Below are 18,464 nucleotides of genomic sequence, written 5' to 3'. Positions count from 1 at the left end.
TCCTTCCTGGTTCACACCTCCTCCTTGTTCCTTCATAGATCCATATTATGCCCAACCAGCTGCTCATTTGTTTCACTCTTATGCTCAGCCACAGCCTCAGTGGAATGCACCTCATCAGGGGTGGAAGCCCCAATAGAACACTCCTCCCGCTTCTTTTCCTCCACCACTTGCTCATCCATAACCATCGCCTCCTGCTCCACCAAGGCAACCCCAAATGCCTACCCAACCACAACCGCATCCACCTCCATCTCAAATATGCACCCCCACTTAGCTACCCATACCACCATTTCCAAAACCATACAATGGAGTAGCTCAACCCAATTGCAAAGCTGAGGCACAACATGTCCAAATGACTCCTCTTGAGCTCAACGATCTTCACCATATCTCAGGAAGAGTGTTGAAAAGAAGAGATTATATTGACAACATTGAAGGACCAAAGGCAAAAGAAGATTCAAAAGAGGAGATCAAAGAACCATGGGCTGCACTTGATGAAGAGAAGAGATCAGAATCAGAGATTGAGAAAGCTCCCTCATGGTTACCATCAAACCCTCCATGTAGTCAAGAGAAAAGTCAGCAAAAAGAGGAAGATGTGAAGGTCATGATAGAAGAAGATATGGAGAACGATCCAGATCAGCAAAAGGACCAAGGATATCAAAGCTATATTGAGACATGGTTCTAGACAGTGACTAAGTTGCAGCAGTACTCTCTTCCTCAGCTATGTTTGATCCCTTCAAAGTCAAATCATTTGGTCTCTGAGATCTGGATAGCTGTCAAAGCATGCATTTCAAGCCGCCACATCACTTTATCTCTAATCTCGATGTGCACATGGCTCCATTGGAAGTATTATTATACTTGAAAAGAATTTTGTTTTTTTTTCAAGTAGGGTAGGGTAGAAAAAAAAGAAAAAAGAAAAAGAAAAAAGAAAATAAGATGAAAATAAAAATCTAAGGTGAAAACCTCCTCGGGGGCGCCTTAGATTGGCTCATTGAAAACGTCCATGAGGCGGTCAATGGGTTGGAAAGAAGAGAAAATAAAAAGGGAACAAGATCCCTGGGTGAAAACCTCCCTTGGAGGTGCCCAGGGCAGGCAATTAGGGTGAAAACCTCCATGAGGCGCCCTAGTTGTTTTGAAAAAAAAAAGAGAAAAAGAAAAGAAAAATAAAGCTAATTTCCATTGGATAATTGCAGGTTGTAAGAAGGACATTGCAGGTCAGGAGGATCACTCAAAGCAAAGGCAAAGGAATTTTTGTGCCTTCTACAGGAAGTTCTGTATTTCTACAGGAAACATCCTGTAGAACCTTTGGACGAACCAAATTCAATTTTAAAAGGGAATTGGATGGTGGGAATCTGTTGGTTAGGCCTGCAAGCACCTCTGTGTCTATCCCTCACCTTTCTCCATCATTTTTCCACCTCATTGTGCTTCTACATTGTGCTTCTATAGGAAGTTCCTGTAGAAATTGTAGGAAGCTAGAAATGGATTTCAAAGAGGCGGTTTGGTTAACATGGTAGCTTCCTCAAGGGTTCAGAAGTCCTCCTGCAGTCTTCAAACTCCTCCTCCATCATCTCCATACCTGCATCACATCCCAAGTTCATTTTCCTTACCATGCAACAAAAACTGCAGAATGCCTTGAAGCAAAAATACCTAGAACATAATTTGTTTTTGCCCTAACTTGAAAACCATACATCCATTTGAAAACAATTTTTACGGGGAATCATACAGGGGTGATGGCAACATGCCTGAGTAGTTTCATCCAATTCCGGTGCATGGTTTCCAAGAAATTAGCCTCCATCACCATCAGCCATTTTTTCATTTTCTCCATATCCGTGCATCTGTTTCAAAACCTGTTTCATTGGGAGATGCATATGGGTGATAGTAGCCTACCCAAGCAGTTTCAGCCAATTCCGATGCACGGTTTCCGAGAAATTCATCTCTGAAATCTTTAGCCATTTTCTATTTTTCTCGAAATCTGTGCATCCATTGGTCACGATTTTTCTATAGGAGGTGCATCATGATGATAGGAACATGATCAGCAATTTTTAGATTGATCTGATCTATCGTTTGGGAGCAATGGTGAAAACAAGTTTCGGTCCTGTGAAAATTCAGTGGCAGCAGCTTGAGGGTGCAGATCTGAGCGTGGAAATGAACTCCTGCAGCATGCATCCGGCCAGAGGACACCTGCACAAGGAAAACAACCAAAAATGATCAGCCAAGCCCTCATGTAACCAAAGAAAATAGTGCATGCAGCAATGACTAGCCACAACACCTCCCACTAGCCATTTGACTTCAGGTACGTGACTGGAACTCGTTCTTCTATTTCACAAATCTAATTTAAAAACTGCATGAATGAATGGAATGGCGGAATTGAGCCACGAATATAGCAATATTAAGTCGATAGTTCCTTGTCCAATTCTCTGTCAATTAGCCAGGAATCATCCAATGTATGTGTTAGACAACTCACGTGAAATTAAAAAAAAAAGAAGAAAAAAACAGGGAGTGTTAGCCGTTTGAACTCTAGTGCAACTGATCAAGAAGAAAACATACAATTAATAAATAGAACTGCAGTCTGCATGTGGCCACGTACACCTGGCCACTTCACTCCCTCACCAAGAATCACACCGCAATGTAAAATGCTCAGCTGAACTGTCCATTTGCACTTGACTGAAGTATGCATCCTCCGCTTCCACAAAATGATGAACTAGTCGTCCTCCACTGGTTTCTACCTATTTTCGAAATTATCCCACGTATCAGGCTCACTCAGAGGTGTAGGGGCACTCTACAGGTGTTTCTACAGGAAGACGTTCTACAGGAAAGTACAACAGAGCCTTCTAGAGCAGAAAAGCCTGGATTTTTCTCGACAAATTGGGAGTCCCGAAAGTGGGAGGCTTGAAAAAACCACTCTTCCATGCATGATACATCTGAAAGGTGGTGAATTAAAAATGTTTTTGAATAAGAAAGTATGAAACAAATCTGCCTGTGGGTCAAGAATGGTAGTTTTCCTGTGTGATACATGAAATTTATCAGTTGGTTCTGCATCACATTCCCCTCCACGGGTCGTATTAACAAATTTCTCCTGTACAAAAGTTAAAGCACTGTGAGGACTAACATGTGCATGAAGAATGTGAAATTTATGTGGTTGTATGCATGCTGGGGATGAAAATTAAGCTCTACACTTTGTCTGTGGGAGCCTAATTCCCTTCTGACAGTCGAGTATTTGGGCAGCAAAAGTCTTGAAACGAGGGAATTGTTGTTCATTGATATCAAACAGCTGAGGAATTCTTCCTTGACTCCAGGGGGAAACTATAAACAACATTTCTGTTTCTGAAAAAAGAATAAGAAAAAGGGAGCACTCTTACCATTCCAGGGGGATTCATGATTCAGCATTATCCATGGTTGTCATGTGAACTTACACTTCATCCAGTAGTGAGAAAAAGGAGCATATTGAGGCAGAGAATCTAACTAAGGGTAAGGAAATTAAGGGTAAGAAGACCCAGGACAGGCCACCAGAGGAAAATCGAGAAGAGAAACAAACAAAGGCCAAGCTACCAAGGCCAAAGCTGTGGGTGGAATAAAGGCATAAATGCCAAGGGATAAATGGTTGCAAATCAGGGCAGAGAGGACTGAAAAAGTACAAACAAGTAGGGACATACCTAAGGCAACCACAGCACAGGTCAAGGAGAAGGAACCCCCAGCCAAGCAGACCAAAACAGTTGAAACAATTTCTACAGGAAGCTAGAAATCAACTACAGGACTTTCTATAGGAAGTCCTGAAAAAGGGAAGCAGAAGGAGAACTCAGCCGAAATCCTAGCTAGGGACGCAGCAGCTGTGCTGGCCGCCCTAAGTACCTCTCCCAAGCTGAAGGAGAAGTGAAAGAGGGAGCTTCCACTATATTTTAAGGCAATAAAGGGCATGCAGATAAGAATTGGCAGACCCCAAACCACAGTCAAGGAAGCAAATTCTCATTGAGGACACACAAGCTAAACAAAAGGAGGGGCCTCCTTCAAGGATGTCCATCACCTATGAATGAGGAAGCCAAAAGCCTTCACTGGAAGAGAGAGAATTCAGATAATGGACTCAAAGACAGTTCTACAGGATGCTGAGACAGTTCTACAGGAAGTTGAGAATTCTCTAGGAAAAGAAGCACAGGCAGTGGGAAGAAGCAAAGATAGAAGCATGGTTTCATGACAGAGAAGAGGACATCACTTCAGAATCTTGGCATGACAGGGAGGCCACCAAGGCGATCAAAGATGAGGAGATAGATTGGTTGCTCAGAGGATGAGCAACACTTTCAGTAGGGGGGTGATGATGAGCCCCAAAAATGGATAATTATTTGGGCTCATTCAACCTCCTAATTCGACTTAATCCACTATTCTCATTAGTTTATTGCATTTTTTTGATTATATTTATGGTAATAGAGTGAATTGGGTTAGTCATTATGCCAACAAGTCTAATGTGTGCTTTGTGTAACCTTTTTGGTCAATTTGGAGACAAAATTGAAGGTTTTAATGAGCACTTGGCAGTCAAATTCGTGGGAGAACAAGGGAGAGGATTTGTAGGAAGGTGTCCCCTTCATTTATGGGCCCTTACCTCGAATTCTCCACCATCAGCTCGGAGTTCAAGGGCCACCAAATAAATTAGCACAAGGGCAGCCAAGCAAGTCAAGTAGGACTGCTGTTAACTACAAGTTTTGGGCAGCCGAGTCCCTAAAGTTTAGGAGGACTGTTGGGGTCCTCAATTTGTATAAATAAGAAGGCTTAGGGCCTCATTTGGGTTAGCCAATAGTTAGCCAATGGTTAGCTGGTGGTTAGTCATTTTTGCTAGCCAGTAGTTAGTCACTTTATAGTCATTTTGTAGTCATTTTGTAGTTTGATTTTAGGTAGTAGATTAGCTTTGCTTTCAGCACATTTTCAAGTTCTCCTTGTGGAAAGTTTTTGGAATGTAACATTTCTTTTGATCAATAAATATGAATCTAGCTTTGCACCAGCTCTAAACCTCTCTTAGGAGGCTGTAGCTCTTGGGGTTGGGCCCATCTCAAGTTCCCACTACCTCCTTTGTTTACTTTCATGTGTCTTTGCTGCATTCTTAGAATAAAATCTGCTATTTAGATTTAAATATTGTGTTGTTGTTTAGGTTGCTTTTGATCATTAAAAAGGTTTTTCATGTTCAAATTTTATTGATAGGTTAATCATAGGGAAGATATTCAGAAAAAGGCTACCAAACACCTCAGATCTCACCTCACCCTCAGTGGAATCATGAGTTGGGACCAATGTGACTTTGCTGCCAACAAAAATGATGTTTTTATTTGTCATGCAATTCTTAATGTTGGAATTCTATTTTCTAGATGCTGATATTAGTAGTGTTTCAGTGCTTCAGTTGATGATTTCTTAGTGGCATAAGTTATTTCATGCATTTCATTTCGAATAAACTGCTGTTCATTTCTTGTTGTTGTTACTTAGGTCAGAATAGAGTAAAGTAACTAGGTCATAGGTTTTATAAGTGTTTGTTTGTTCAATTTGAAAAACCACTTGCAGAGTACCTATTACCCTTCCTACCTGCACATACTCCATCCAACCTACCTGTTTCATCCTTCACTTAGAACCCTTACCTTACATTTGCCTCATTTTCTTACTTTGCCATGATTCTGATCTTCTTGTGCAACATCGTTTCATCCCTCCTTGAACAAATCTCACCATCTGCGCCACTCCTCGACTCCATCCTCCAAGTCTTGAACTCCCCTACACCCCTATTTCACCTCCATACTCATTCCTCCACCTTTTTCCCTCCATCCATTCTCCAAAATCCTCTTCTCAGAACACCCTGTAGAAATCTCTGAACATCCCATAGAACCCCTGCAAACTTCTTGTATTAGCTCACAAATGAGGTTTCTTGATAGACAAACTTTGTGAAACTCTCCGGAAGGGTGTTAGGGACTCCTTAGACCCCTCTGAACCTTCTCAACCTTTTCCAAGCATTTCTCCTCCTTGATCCACCTCTGCACAGTAAAAAAATAGTTAAAAGCACATGCATGATAACTCTAACAACTTATTCAAAAATACAAAAAGATGTTTTCTTCAGATAGAGGTAGTCTAGACACATGTATTTTACCTTCGTAGAAGTAATGGCATCTCTGTCAGTAGTTTTCATGCTCTCCTTTGCATCAATAGGACTATCTGGTAGAATTAGGGTTTGCTAGGGTTTGTGTTTCTTTTTGGCATTCAGTTTCTTTCTACAAGTAGATTAGCTTCCTTTGAGTTAGCTTCCATCCATCAGTTAAAAAGCTTCTTCTAAGAGCTCATAGAAGTTGGCTTAAGCTCCTAGCGGACTTTTGCCAGCTAACCAAGTGACAACTGCGGCAAGAGCTAGTACTTGTGCATACAACACCGTTGCTTCCAAGTTTGTTATGAACTACCGGGTTGATAAAATTAAAGAAGGGAGTTCTAGGAGTTGTAGCATTATTGCTGCAATACTGGAGCCCACCAAGAGTTCTTTAACATTTACATTTATTCTTTAACTTTCCTAGAAGAACTTAAACATTTGCTTGACCTATCAAATGGGCAAGAAACCCATTCTTGATAATGAAAAAAATAATAATTCTTTTCTTTTACAAGTACACAGATCAAAATTACATTTATGAAGACTGAACCTAGTTACACTTTCTTCAACATTCCCTCTTAACTAGGGAGGTATTCATAAATCAGTACAATGTTTTTGGACGTTTTCAATCTCAATAATTCACATAAGAGAAATCAAATTGGAAATCCATCTGTTATAGCATCATCGTAACCAACATTTTTCCACGGGAAGGCCTTCACTAATAGCTCTATCTTTCATTAGATCAGAGCACAATGTTGGTGAGACCAATGACTATAGACACCTTCATCATTGTCTCTCAAGGTAAATACCCACCTAGGTACTCACTGAGTATGACCTTCTAGGACTATTATTTCTTAGGTTCCCAGCCCTCAAATAATATCGGTCCTATTGCCTACTCTTATCTTGGATGTCATACACATCCTCAAAGACAATCGTATGCCAGATGATTACCTAATCCTCCATTGTTGCTTCCCAAGTGAAGACAAGAGTGTTGTGTCTATCTCTCCCTCTCAACTAGGGAAGATATTCCCATTCCTCTAAAGGAATGTACCCAAGATCCCTCTAACCAAGGAATTTCCCAAGCTCCCTCTTAAATTGGGACTTGTTAGAGTTCCCTTTCAGCTAGGAACTCTTATTTTCATCCACAACTTCTTTTTGTGGGTCCTTCAACTGTTTGATCAATTTCTCTCCTTGATGTCATGAGATTCAATCGAACCTCTTCCTTGTAGGGAATTAGCCATCCATCACATTCCTTCTTGGTTCATCATGCCATCCTTCTTTTCATGGAAAGTGGCTTACTTGATACATATTTGGAACCTTCTTCATATGTCTACTTCTTTCTCACCATGCTTCTTTTTGGAATTTCCATCCTTCACATGAATGATAGTAGCATTTGCGCTTACAACTCTTGTTCCATTAGCCCTTTCAAAATGGCTCTTCATCATGACATCTTGTTGGCTTGAATCATCAATGTCTTCCATGTTAATATCTCCAAGGCTTTTCTAGGTGTCAAGGGTCCTTTGATATTTTTCTTCCTTTCTTAGAATTCTCATGCCTTCTTCCAGGATATGTCTTAACAAATCTGTCGGATGTTGATTCCTAGTGTCCATGGTATTTTTAGCTCATGTGCTTCTTTACAGGTTCTCTTGTTAGTCACCTAATACTTCATATGAGGACATTTCTCATGTTGACCTTTATCACAGTGTGAACCATGTCTTTCACACATATATTTAATGAAAGAGATATATCATTTTTCTTTACCATGATACTAGATAAATCCCTGTGCTTATTAACAAAAACGATGACATGACTTCACTGAGAACATAGATGCATACATACCTCATCTTAGTTATTTCCTTGATCATCCCTTCTTCCTTTGATAGATTCCTAGATTGAGATTACCTCAATCTCCTTTGCTTTGCTGCATCTTCCTTTCCTACATATCATCCTTTCTTGAATCCCCATAAGTTGAATTCTCATCAAGACATCTACCTTTTCTAAAAATCAGGAAATTTTATTTAATATTCCACCAGAGGATCCTTGTGATCCTTATCTTGCAAATTCTTATTTTTACTGATGATAGTGCCCTTCTAAGATGATTCTTTATGATCATGATCATTCCTTTATGAATAGATGAGTTCATTCAATGGCTACATCCTTCTTATATTGAATGCCTTTATCTAAGCTATCTCTACACAATGATCCTATATTCCTAACGGTGTCTTTCTTATAGATCATGCATTCTACCCTACTCCCACATATTCCTAAGATACCCAAAACTTTAAAGAGAACTTAGGTGAAGAAGTTGATCTCAGTCATAGTCGAGATCTCGAAGGGTTTCCTTCTTCTGCTTCTTCTCTTCTTCTTCCAGTTCTTGGGTAATGCGGGTTTCTTCTCGTTTCCTTCTATTGTTGTCCTTATTGAACTTAGGAAAATACATTTTATATTGTCTATATTCTTGGTAGCCAAAGCATTGGACTTATGACATATCTCTTTTACCCTTTCTCTATGGACCAACCTGCCAAATTTTCCTTTTCTCTTAGCCATAGCATCAAATGCTTACTCCTTTGATCCCACATATTATTTTCTTAGATTCTAGTCCCTTCAAATTTTCACAGAGACTAAATTTCATTCAATAGGGGTAGCTTCATTCTTGGCATATATATTGGATGTGAATTTGCCCCATTCATCTAGTAATGCATTGAACACTATAGTAGCCATCTCTTCGTCTCACATAAGTTCTCATGGTTCTTGTAGATGGTCTCTCATCTCAGGGACCTTCATGAAGTAGGTTGCTATTCCTTCTTCCATGGAGATATTCGTTTTATATAGTTCATTATGTAATGATATCACTTCTCTAGTTATGCTAACTCAGAATAGATCCACCATTTTATTGTAGATTTCTTTAGATGTTTCAAGTTTGGAAACATAAGGAATGAGAGGGCCCTTGATAGATTCTATCAGAATCCTTTGAGCCCTTGCTTCATCCTTATTATACTTTTCTAGGGTTTGAGTTTGATCCTTTGAAGGAAAATTAATATTCCCTTTGATGTAGTCCATGACTTCATTTTCTTTGATAAGGAGACCAATCCTCTTTTTCCTTGCAAGGAAATTAGTGGTCCCAACCAATTAGTTGCTTTCCTTAGAAAAATACATTTTCATATGTTCAGAAGAGGACATAAAATCACTTACTAGAGAGAGTTAATGATGAAGAGGTTTTGTTTCTTTTTTGAAGATTGATGCTTTGTCTTCAGTGCAAGACTTGGATTTCTAAGCTCCTCAAGATACTTCCTTCAAGGTGCCTTCTGAGAGATTTTTTTGGTGATGAAGAATTCTCATTGTGTAATATTGGAGATCTCCAATGATGATGTTTGATTTGAGTGCCTTCCTCAGAAGATGATGAGTCTTGAATGGAGAATCTTCTTGGATGTGCCTTCTTGTAGATTCCTTTTAGATGGAAGGCTTTATTCTTTTAGTAAGAGCTTTGTTCCGAGAATAGTAGTCCTTCTTGATGGATCTAGGAGAGGAGATAGTAATATGTTGACAGTGTTAGACCTGCCAACATGTCAAGCGGTTCTCCCCACTAATAATTTCCGGTTAGACCTCAAACAGTTTGGTGTGGGAGTCCTAGTAGTGGGCCATATGCTAATGCCTTGAACACAATTTTGCATAGAGGAAAGTAAGATTACTCTATTGGTAGCAAGGGTGTGATAGCTGCAGTGAGTAAGGAGGGTGCATGAGAGTTTCTAACACATGGGGGTTGAGATGAGTGTGCCCCTTGGCAACCTGTAATAGTACTCAGATGGGAAGGGAACACATGAACGAAGATGCATCACAAGCTGGAAACAAAGTTAGATGGCAATCCAAAGAAATGGTTAAACCAACAAAACATCTGCTACAAGATTCCTACAATTGCATACAAAATAGTTCATACAAAACTATGCAACTTAAACAACATACATTGCTACAGCAACCAGAATAGACCAACTACAATAACAACATATGCATGAAAATGTGTTGGGTCTATTTTATTAAGAAGTGTAAGTTCCAGTCATAAAATACATCTATGTACACCCGCTAGTTCCAATAGTGGAATGTTATAGCCACATCCACGTGCTCCTCCAAAGAGATGTACTAGCTCTGCATAGTGGAGAAGCCAAGGCTCATTACAATAATGTCCAAGCTTTCTCTAAGATAGTCCTATCGAAGCTTCGCTGGTCGAAAGCCCACACAATGAGTTATGAGGTTCTATTTATAGCAAAGGGTGGGGTGACCCTTGACATTCCCCTTTGTGACATTTCATCTACCCTCATGACTCTTCATCTACTCTATGACTTTACATCCAACTATTGACACTTGAACTTCCACTTGACATGACATTACATTACAATGCACATGTGCTCATGTGATACGAAATGGCTTAAGCAAGCGATGCAAGACATCACTGGTACTTAGTGTGTTCAGGTGAGACCAACTCTTTGACATGATTGTGATGGTGAAGGTGGTGATCTGATGCCAAGCTTGGTCATCCGTGATGGTGTGCATGCATTGAACTATGACATCTTGCTGAAGTAAACTCTTTCCTCCATTGCAATCGGTGGATTGGTTTAGTTCCTTCATCCAAATCGTCTGCTAACATGCACATGGTCTTCTTGGGTGTGGCTGAACTGGAAAAAAACTGATGCATAATATCTAAGATAGTCTTCCAGTGTGTGCTAGTGGTCATGCGCATCAACTTTCTGAAGTACATGCTCAGCTCCAGTTGGACTTGCTTCTTATCTTCGCCTTGGTGAGTGTTCTGAATGGGTTGGATCACATGTGTGAACACAATGACATACATGCTACTGAATCCCTCACAAGCGATTAACAAAAATGCTCACCATGTCTGCTCGATGCCAGCTGTTGGGATGGATCTTTAACTTGTACAGGCACAGTTTCTTCCATGAGTGCATGTTGCATCCATTGTTGTTCCTGTTCCTGTTGCAACTGATTCATCTGTCTATGCATCTTCATGTTCTTCCTTGAGTTTCTGCTTCATCACATGCTCTCCTTCTTTGTTCCATTCCTTGTCTTTGCACAATCTTCATGTTGCACTATCACCTCATAACCTGAGTCTCCAAACTTGCTTTCATCATCAGTGGATCTACTTGAGCTTACAACTTTGTTCCGCCTCTGTGTTGTCAACAACATTCCTCTTGAATTCACTGCATCTGGTATTTTTCCTTCAGTTGTTGTTCATGATGTTACTCTTCATGATACTACTATTATCATATCTTGATGTCCTCATCTACGAACAATTTGATGTCTTTGTGGGTAGGTAATTCCATAGACACTTGATCGGCTACATCCCCAAGTGCGCTCTGAATGGTGTCTTCGACTCTACTCTCTTGGAAACCATTGTACCTGTATTGTTGAGAGGCACATGAACACCTGTGATACCTAGAGACATGAAAGTACTCATGGCAAGTAATATGTCAGTTGGAAACCAAAATGAACTTGATAACTAACTTGAAACATAACTGTGTGACTGACCATGAAGGTTGCACAATTTCGGTCGAGAGGTCAGGAGACTGACTGCTAAGACTATGCAAGGCATAGTCTGGGCTGTTGGGAGGTTGATTAACTACTGGAACTGCACAATGCACAATCCACTGTCACTGCTGAGTACTAGAATTACGCAATGCGCAATTCTAGTTGGGAGTGACTGTAGGCTCAGGGATTGCATTGCGCAATTTTTTTGGCACAGTCATTGTCCTTTAGAAATGCACAAAATAGTCCTGGAGGGTAGTTCCTAGGCAGAAATGTGCATTTCTGGAGAGGAAGACAGAGCCTTCATTCCCCAGATTTTGAAATGTCATCCCAGTGAAAGCAGAGTTGAGGCCACAGTTGGCCAGACTCGCTGACGGGCAACTGAAAGAAAATGTGGAAGTGAATGCATGACAACACTATGTGAAAACAGAAGTGATTGATCATGCATGCAAACATTAAATGGAATATTTAGTAAAAATATCAACATGCATGTGGGTTAAGTGAGTTTCCAAATCAGCGACCATTCGTGGAAAACAGTTCATGCATGCAACAATAGTGAGATAGCAATGAAAACTGAATCGATGCTGCTACAAGCTAGTATCTATCAAAATGACGACAAGTTCTCACTAAAATAAAGCAGACATCATTCATATGAAACGAAACATAAAAAGCACCAAAAATACAACATAAGTCATAGAAAGTGGGCTTACCCCAAAACAACTAAGCTGAGTGTGCTGACAGCTCCTAGATGTGATGCGAGATGTCAAAGGTACAAGGTTGATTTTAGGAATGAGCTTTGCAGTGTCTATTGATAAGTTTTGATAACATCGAGGTTGTGACACACATGCCACAAATCTAGGGAAAGAAAAACTTAGTGGGAGGTTTCTGAAATGATCCTTGCATGTAACCTCCAACTGCCCAAAAATAGATCCCTGAAACAAGGGATGCCTTTGCATGCTACCTTGGGAGAAGCATACCATGCATGCAAGTTTGTTTTGCATGGTCTCGAAGGGAGCCAGTTAACTCAACTGCACATGTAAGAGCTTCTCAACTGCTAGGAGAAAATGCACATTGTTGGCTAGGAGTTGGGTTGGCTGCCTAGGAGATTTGCACAATTTCTGAGTAGAGCAGCTGACTGCTGCTCAAATTTATGCAAATTATGGGCTGAGAAGCCCTGATGGGGATAATTTTGCAATTTTCACTGTGAGTGTTGACTCACAGAATTGCTAATTCTGGAGTTGAGGAGGCTGCTAGACAGGATTGTGCAATTTTTGGAGGGAAATTTGGTTACCCCCTAGAAATGTCCAATTTCTTGGGGGAGCTACTCAGTCTACAACTAGATCAAGTTCGAGTGATCATCATGTGAGGGGAGTGCATCAAGATATGATCGACAGGATACCTTTGTGCAAGAAAGGCATTGAAGATTGTGAACTTGATGAAGCATGACAAGCTGATGTGAAAAGTTGGTAGGGAGGTACCAAAACAAAGCTAAGGAAAAATTTTGGAGGGTGGTTGTAGCCACTACAACATAATCCTTCTTGCGTTTGTTGGATCTTGAACCCTTTCTTGTAGGTCTAATGATTCAGCCTTTGTGTTCCCTTGCTTCTTGATCTTAATTCTTCAATCTTTTTGTGTTCTTGAGATTCCCTTCCTTGAATTGTCACCTTAGCTCTCATACCATGTTGAACAATCTAGGGCATTTAGGTTAGTATGAGATTATTTTGATGATGATATCTATTTTTGAGGTACTTTTACTTTTCTTATTATGACAATCTTTTATTATTATTATTAGAGCATGTTCTCTTACTTCATAAAACAATTACCAAAACTAAATAGACAATAACACAAGATGTTAGCTCTCGGCTTGGGAAAAAACCTCTCTCTCCTAGAGAGGAAAATCCTCCAACAAATTTTTCTTATGGAAGCTTCAACTGAAAAATACCAAACCATAGACCCTTGACACAAAATCCTCCAAGCACAAGTCAAGCCTTTCCCGTTGATCTGAGATCAACACCTTCTATTGCACCTTGACCTTCTTCTTCGTCCTCCTTCAAATGATGACTTTACTTCAGAAACCATAATTATGCATAAACTAGGAGAGGTATTCCTCCTTGCCTTCTTTGCTTGAGGTGGAGTTCTTATTTAATCAAGGAGAAGCCCTTATTTCTGACTTATATGAGCTCTTTTCCTTATTGTAGTCATAGATCTAAGATAGCAGAAGTATGGATCCTTTTCTTCGCACATGTGAGGTGATACCTTCAATAATTGATGCTTTTCTTACTTTCCTTCCTTTCCTTTAGTTTTCTATTCCTTCATTTGTGTAAGAGGCCTAATTAGCACTCTTTTACTAGCCCAACAAAGCTTCTTATTATGACTGTAATAGAAGCTCTAATATGGAAAAAGAATGAACCGTTCCTCTTCGCACGTGTGACAAAATTTTGTCTCAAGATTAGTCCTCCAATTTTGGCTAGGATGCTTCTCTTTCTCATTGAAATAGAGACCCTTTCTCTTCCCTTTTCGTACCTCTTCTAACCCCCTTCTTCTCTGATTTCAGATATCACTTATGTTATTTTGTTGAGGTTGATTAACCTTATATATAGGATTCTCTCCCTCCTATTTGGGGTAACTTGATCAAGTGAGGTCAACTATCCTTAAGATAGAAAATTACTTCTTTTGTCGAGCTGACATAACGAGGAGGCTTTTGAATTTTCTTGGAGGTCATTCTTTGACTCTAATACATATATTTACATAGTGTAATGTGCCCACATGGGACTTTAACAATTACATTAACTCTTTGACTTTCCTAGAAGAACTTAAACATGCGCTTGACCTATCAAATGGGGAAGAAACCCATTCTTGATAATGACAATAATTATTTTCTTTTACAGGTACAAAGATAAAAATTACAGTTATGAAGAACAAACCTAACTACACTTTCTTCAACAACCTTCTGATGTCGAAATTTGAATTTTCTCAATTTGACCAAGGAAAAATAAAATTGAGACTTTCTTGATGCATTTTTTAACACTCCCTCTCAATAAGAAAGGGATTATCGACCACCCCTATCCTACACCTGTTGAACTTGAACTCCCCTCTTGAAAAATCCTTTGTCAAAATGTCAGCATCTTGTTCCTTTGTTGGAATGTACTGTAGCAACATTATCTACCTCTACACACAATTCTGTAAATGGTTATACCAGATATCTATATGCTTGAATCGATCATGAAATAAAATATTCCTAGAGAGCTTGATTCAACTTTGATTTTGACAGTAGATCACCATTGGATCCATCATTTGGCCAAATAGTCCCACAAGTATCTTTCTCATCGAGGTCACCTCACATGCTTCTTGACTTGCATCCATGTATTCTTATTCTATTGAGCTAAGCACCACAAATATTTTCTTCTTATTGTACCAGGAAATTGTTGCAAACCTAAAACTAAAAATTCCACCTAATGTACTCTTTCATTCAGATGGACACCCTACCCAATCTACATTTGTGAAGCCACACAGCTTCACTCCCTCTGTTCATTTGTACCATAGTCCAAACTAGGTAGTGCCTTTGAGGTATCGTAAAACATGCTTATTTTCCTTCCCAAATAATTTGGTTGGCCTAACCATATCTTAGCTTAGTTAGTTTACTTCATAACATATATATGTTCGTGTGTTCACAAGATACGTTAGTGAACCCACTAACTATCAATAAATGGTAGCATCCACTTCTTCAATTGAAGTGGCATCCTCCTTCCTCTAGTTGGTCGCTAGAGGTGTCTCTATGGTTTTACAACTCTCCATGAATAATATCTGTAGTATCTCATCTGCATACTTTCCTTGAGACACAAATAGTTCCCCATTTCCTTTCCATACTTCTAGCCCAAAGAATTAGTGCAAGAGACCTATGTACATTTGAAATTCCCTTGCGAGGTCCTCCTTGCAAGATCTAATCAACTGCTCATCACCAGTTAAAGATAAATCATCAATATATAAAACAATACTAAGCAATTTACCTTATACCAAGATGTGATAAAGGTTTGCATCTGCTTAACTTTTGGTGAAGCCCAAACGAATGAGATAAATTTTGATCCTAGAGTACCAAGTATGAGGTGTTTGTTTGAGATTGTACAATTCTCACTTAAGTCTACACACATGATACTCTTAATAAAATTTCTCAAAAACTTTTGGTTGCTTGATGTACACCTAATCCTAAATAACCCCATTGATAAATATTATTTTTACATACATCTGGTGGATCTTGTACCCCATCTACGTAACCAGAGCAAGAATTGATCCAGTGGATGAATAACTTGCTATAGGAGAAAAAGTCTCCTCATAGTCAATTTCCTCAACTTGGGAGTATCCCCTGGCCACAAATATGGCTTATAATACTCTATGCTTTCATCTTTTGCATGCTTAACCTTGAAGATAAATCTTGAACCCACAACCGATTTATATGCTCGTATTGGGACCACTTCCCAAACATTATTATTCATAGGGGATTTGTATTCCTCCACTATTACATAAACCGATATAAGTTTCTCTACGACTTCCTAAAATGCGGATGGCTCAGTCTCTACAAGCTCATTGAATAGAGACATGTAGCCACTGTACCTCTTAGGTGGCATCCTTTTCCTACGCAAATTTGAAGCAACTCCTAGATTCTCCCTTTCCTCTTGCACAATTCTATCAACTTCCCTCATTTTTTTCTACCTTCTCGAGATGGTTCTCCTTGAGTGGATTTCTCCACTCTCTCCTCCTCAATTTGTGGCTTCTCCACAACTTCCTGAGGCTCCTACCTTGGAGCTAAAAGCTCCTCTTCTGCTGGGATCTAGAACTAACTCTCAAGAGAGCATCGAATGGATTTTTCCTCATCAAACTTTACATCCCTTCACTCAACTATCATTCTGAGGGATGGTAAGTACATGTGGTAGTTGTGAGGAGTTTATGTGTAACTAAAAAATACCCTCAAATTTGTTGTTGGCTCAAGCTTCTTCCTTAATTCTTTAAAGACATGGTAGTAAACATGGGCTCCAAAAATCCTGAAGTGTGACACATCCGACCTTCTCCCCTAGAAGGACTCTTCCGGTGTAATCATACCTAGAATCTGATGAGGACTTCGATTTTTCAAGTATATTGTTTTTTTGCATGCTGTAGCACACAAATGCAGAGGTAGGCCTTGGTCGTGCAACATATCCCTCACAACTCCCATAATGATACAATTGTCTCTCTCATCCACCCCATTTTTCTATGGTTTGTGGTGTTATCACTCAAGTTGTCCTTAAAGCTCCTTAAAGGATACAGCCGAGGTAACCACAAACCAATCTTTGGACTGCAGGTCCTAGCCTACCTGCAATCAGAGAGGGCACCCTCTTTATAATTTAGCTTTGTTTTGGGTTGATTTTTAGGCTAGTTATGATTTTCTTGGGTTTTGTTTTGATTTTGGTGGGATGGAGGATTCTTTCAAACAGAGTTGGGATGCATAGTGTGAGAAGTTCAAACCATTGGGCATGGAGTTGTGGATTAGGCTTGCTGTTGCGTTTTCTTGGTCACAAGAGGAATACATAGCACGATAGCTACACATAAAACAATATCAAGCTGGAATAAGGATGGAATGAAGGTCAGTGAATGAAAGGCAACTAAGTAGCTCTCATTATGCTAACAGAGCGAAGGTGAATGAACATTTATATAGGAGCAGTCAAGGATTCCTAAACAACATTCATATATGAAGGAACTAGCGTAAATATGAGCCAATCTGTATTCATATTCAGGACTAATTCAGAGGAAAACATAGATAAATCACAAAAATTGAGAACATAATACAACTAAGTGAGCTCTAAACTATTCTTTCTTTCTGCTATTTAGATAGTGAAACAATGATGGCATAAAACATATAAACTGTAAACAGAGATAAGAAACACTTATTGGGCTATGTAGAAGCATTAGGATTCCATAGTCACTCTTCAGACATTAAAACACAACAGTCAGTTCATCTCCCAAACATTCCAGTGATATTTGATTATAGAGACTCTTAGAAAATACAATGCAAGTTTAGAGGGAGTTATCAACCAACCAACCCTTTACATAAATACAGAGGGTTGTTTAAATAGAAAATATTTACAAACATCCCTTGAACAGGTGTCAAAGGAGAAAATACCTTAAAATATCTACCAAAACAGAGCCAAAAGAGATCTGTGCAATAACTGCTTCTAATGCTAAGTTGTGCTGGAAATAAATGCAATAAAATATCTAAAACAGCTGCACATGAGGGAGCAACCTCATCAAAATGGCTCTTTAGGGCTGCACAAGGTCCTACAACTTCAAAAATGGACTGAAAGAGTACCTTGAGCCACGCACTGTCCTCTGTGTGATAACTGCGCAATTAAGGAAGCAGCGCTGCTCCAAAAATATGACTGGGAACAATGTCTCTGCAATAACTCTGCCTTGAAAACCTTCATCTATGCCTTTAGGTGGCTTTAAAGCAACAAAAGAAGTGTTGGTGAGCCTTAATGGCTGAGTGATGCTTTGTTGACTTTGCTGGGCTTGCTTTGCTTTCATCTGCTTTGAAAAACTGGACTGATACTCTTTGCAGCATCCTGATACACTTTGGCACTGAATCTGGGCCTTTTCTCACCGCTGATACTCTTTAAACTGTCCCATCGCCCCCTTCTGCCTTTTAATGCAAAAAATACTGCTGCTAATGTCCCTTGTGGCCATTGGAATGCTATCGGCGCTCTGGCCGATCAAAACTAGCATTAAACTTTAAAAAATGGTGCAAACAGGAGGAAAACGTGTTGCCGACTGTGCCGAGACCGAAACTGGCTATCTGAAGCAAAACTGGGCCTTGGAG

The sequence above is a fragment of the Pinus tabuliformis genome, chromosome 4_1 (genome assembly GCF_031772625.1).
Source record: "Pinus tabuliformis cultivar Carrire ecotype Pingquan chromosome 4_1, CPIR1, whole genome shotgun sequence".
In the NCBI taxonomy this organism is placed as follows: Eukaryota; Viridiplantae; Streptophyta; class Pinopsida; order Pinales; family Pinaceae; genus Pinus; species Pinus tabuliformis.
This window is presented reverse-complemented; position numbering follows the sequence as displayed.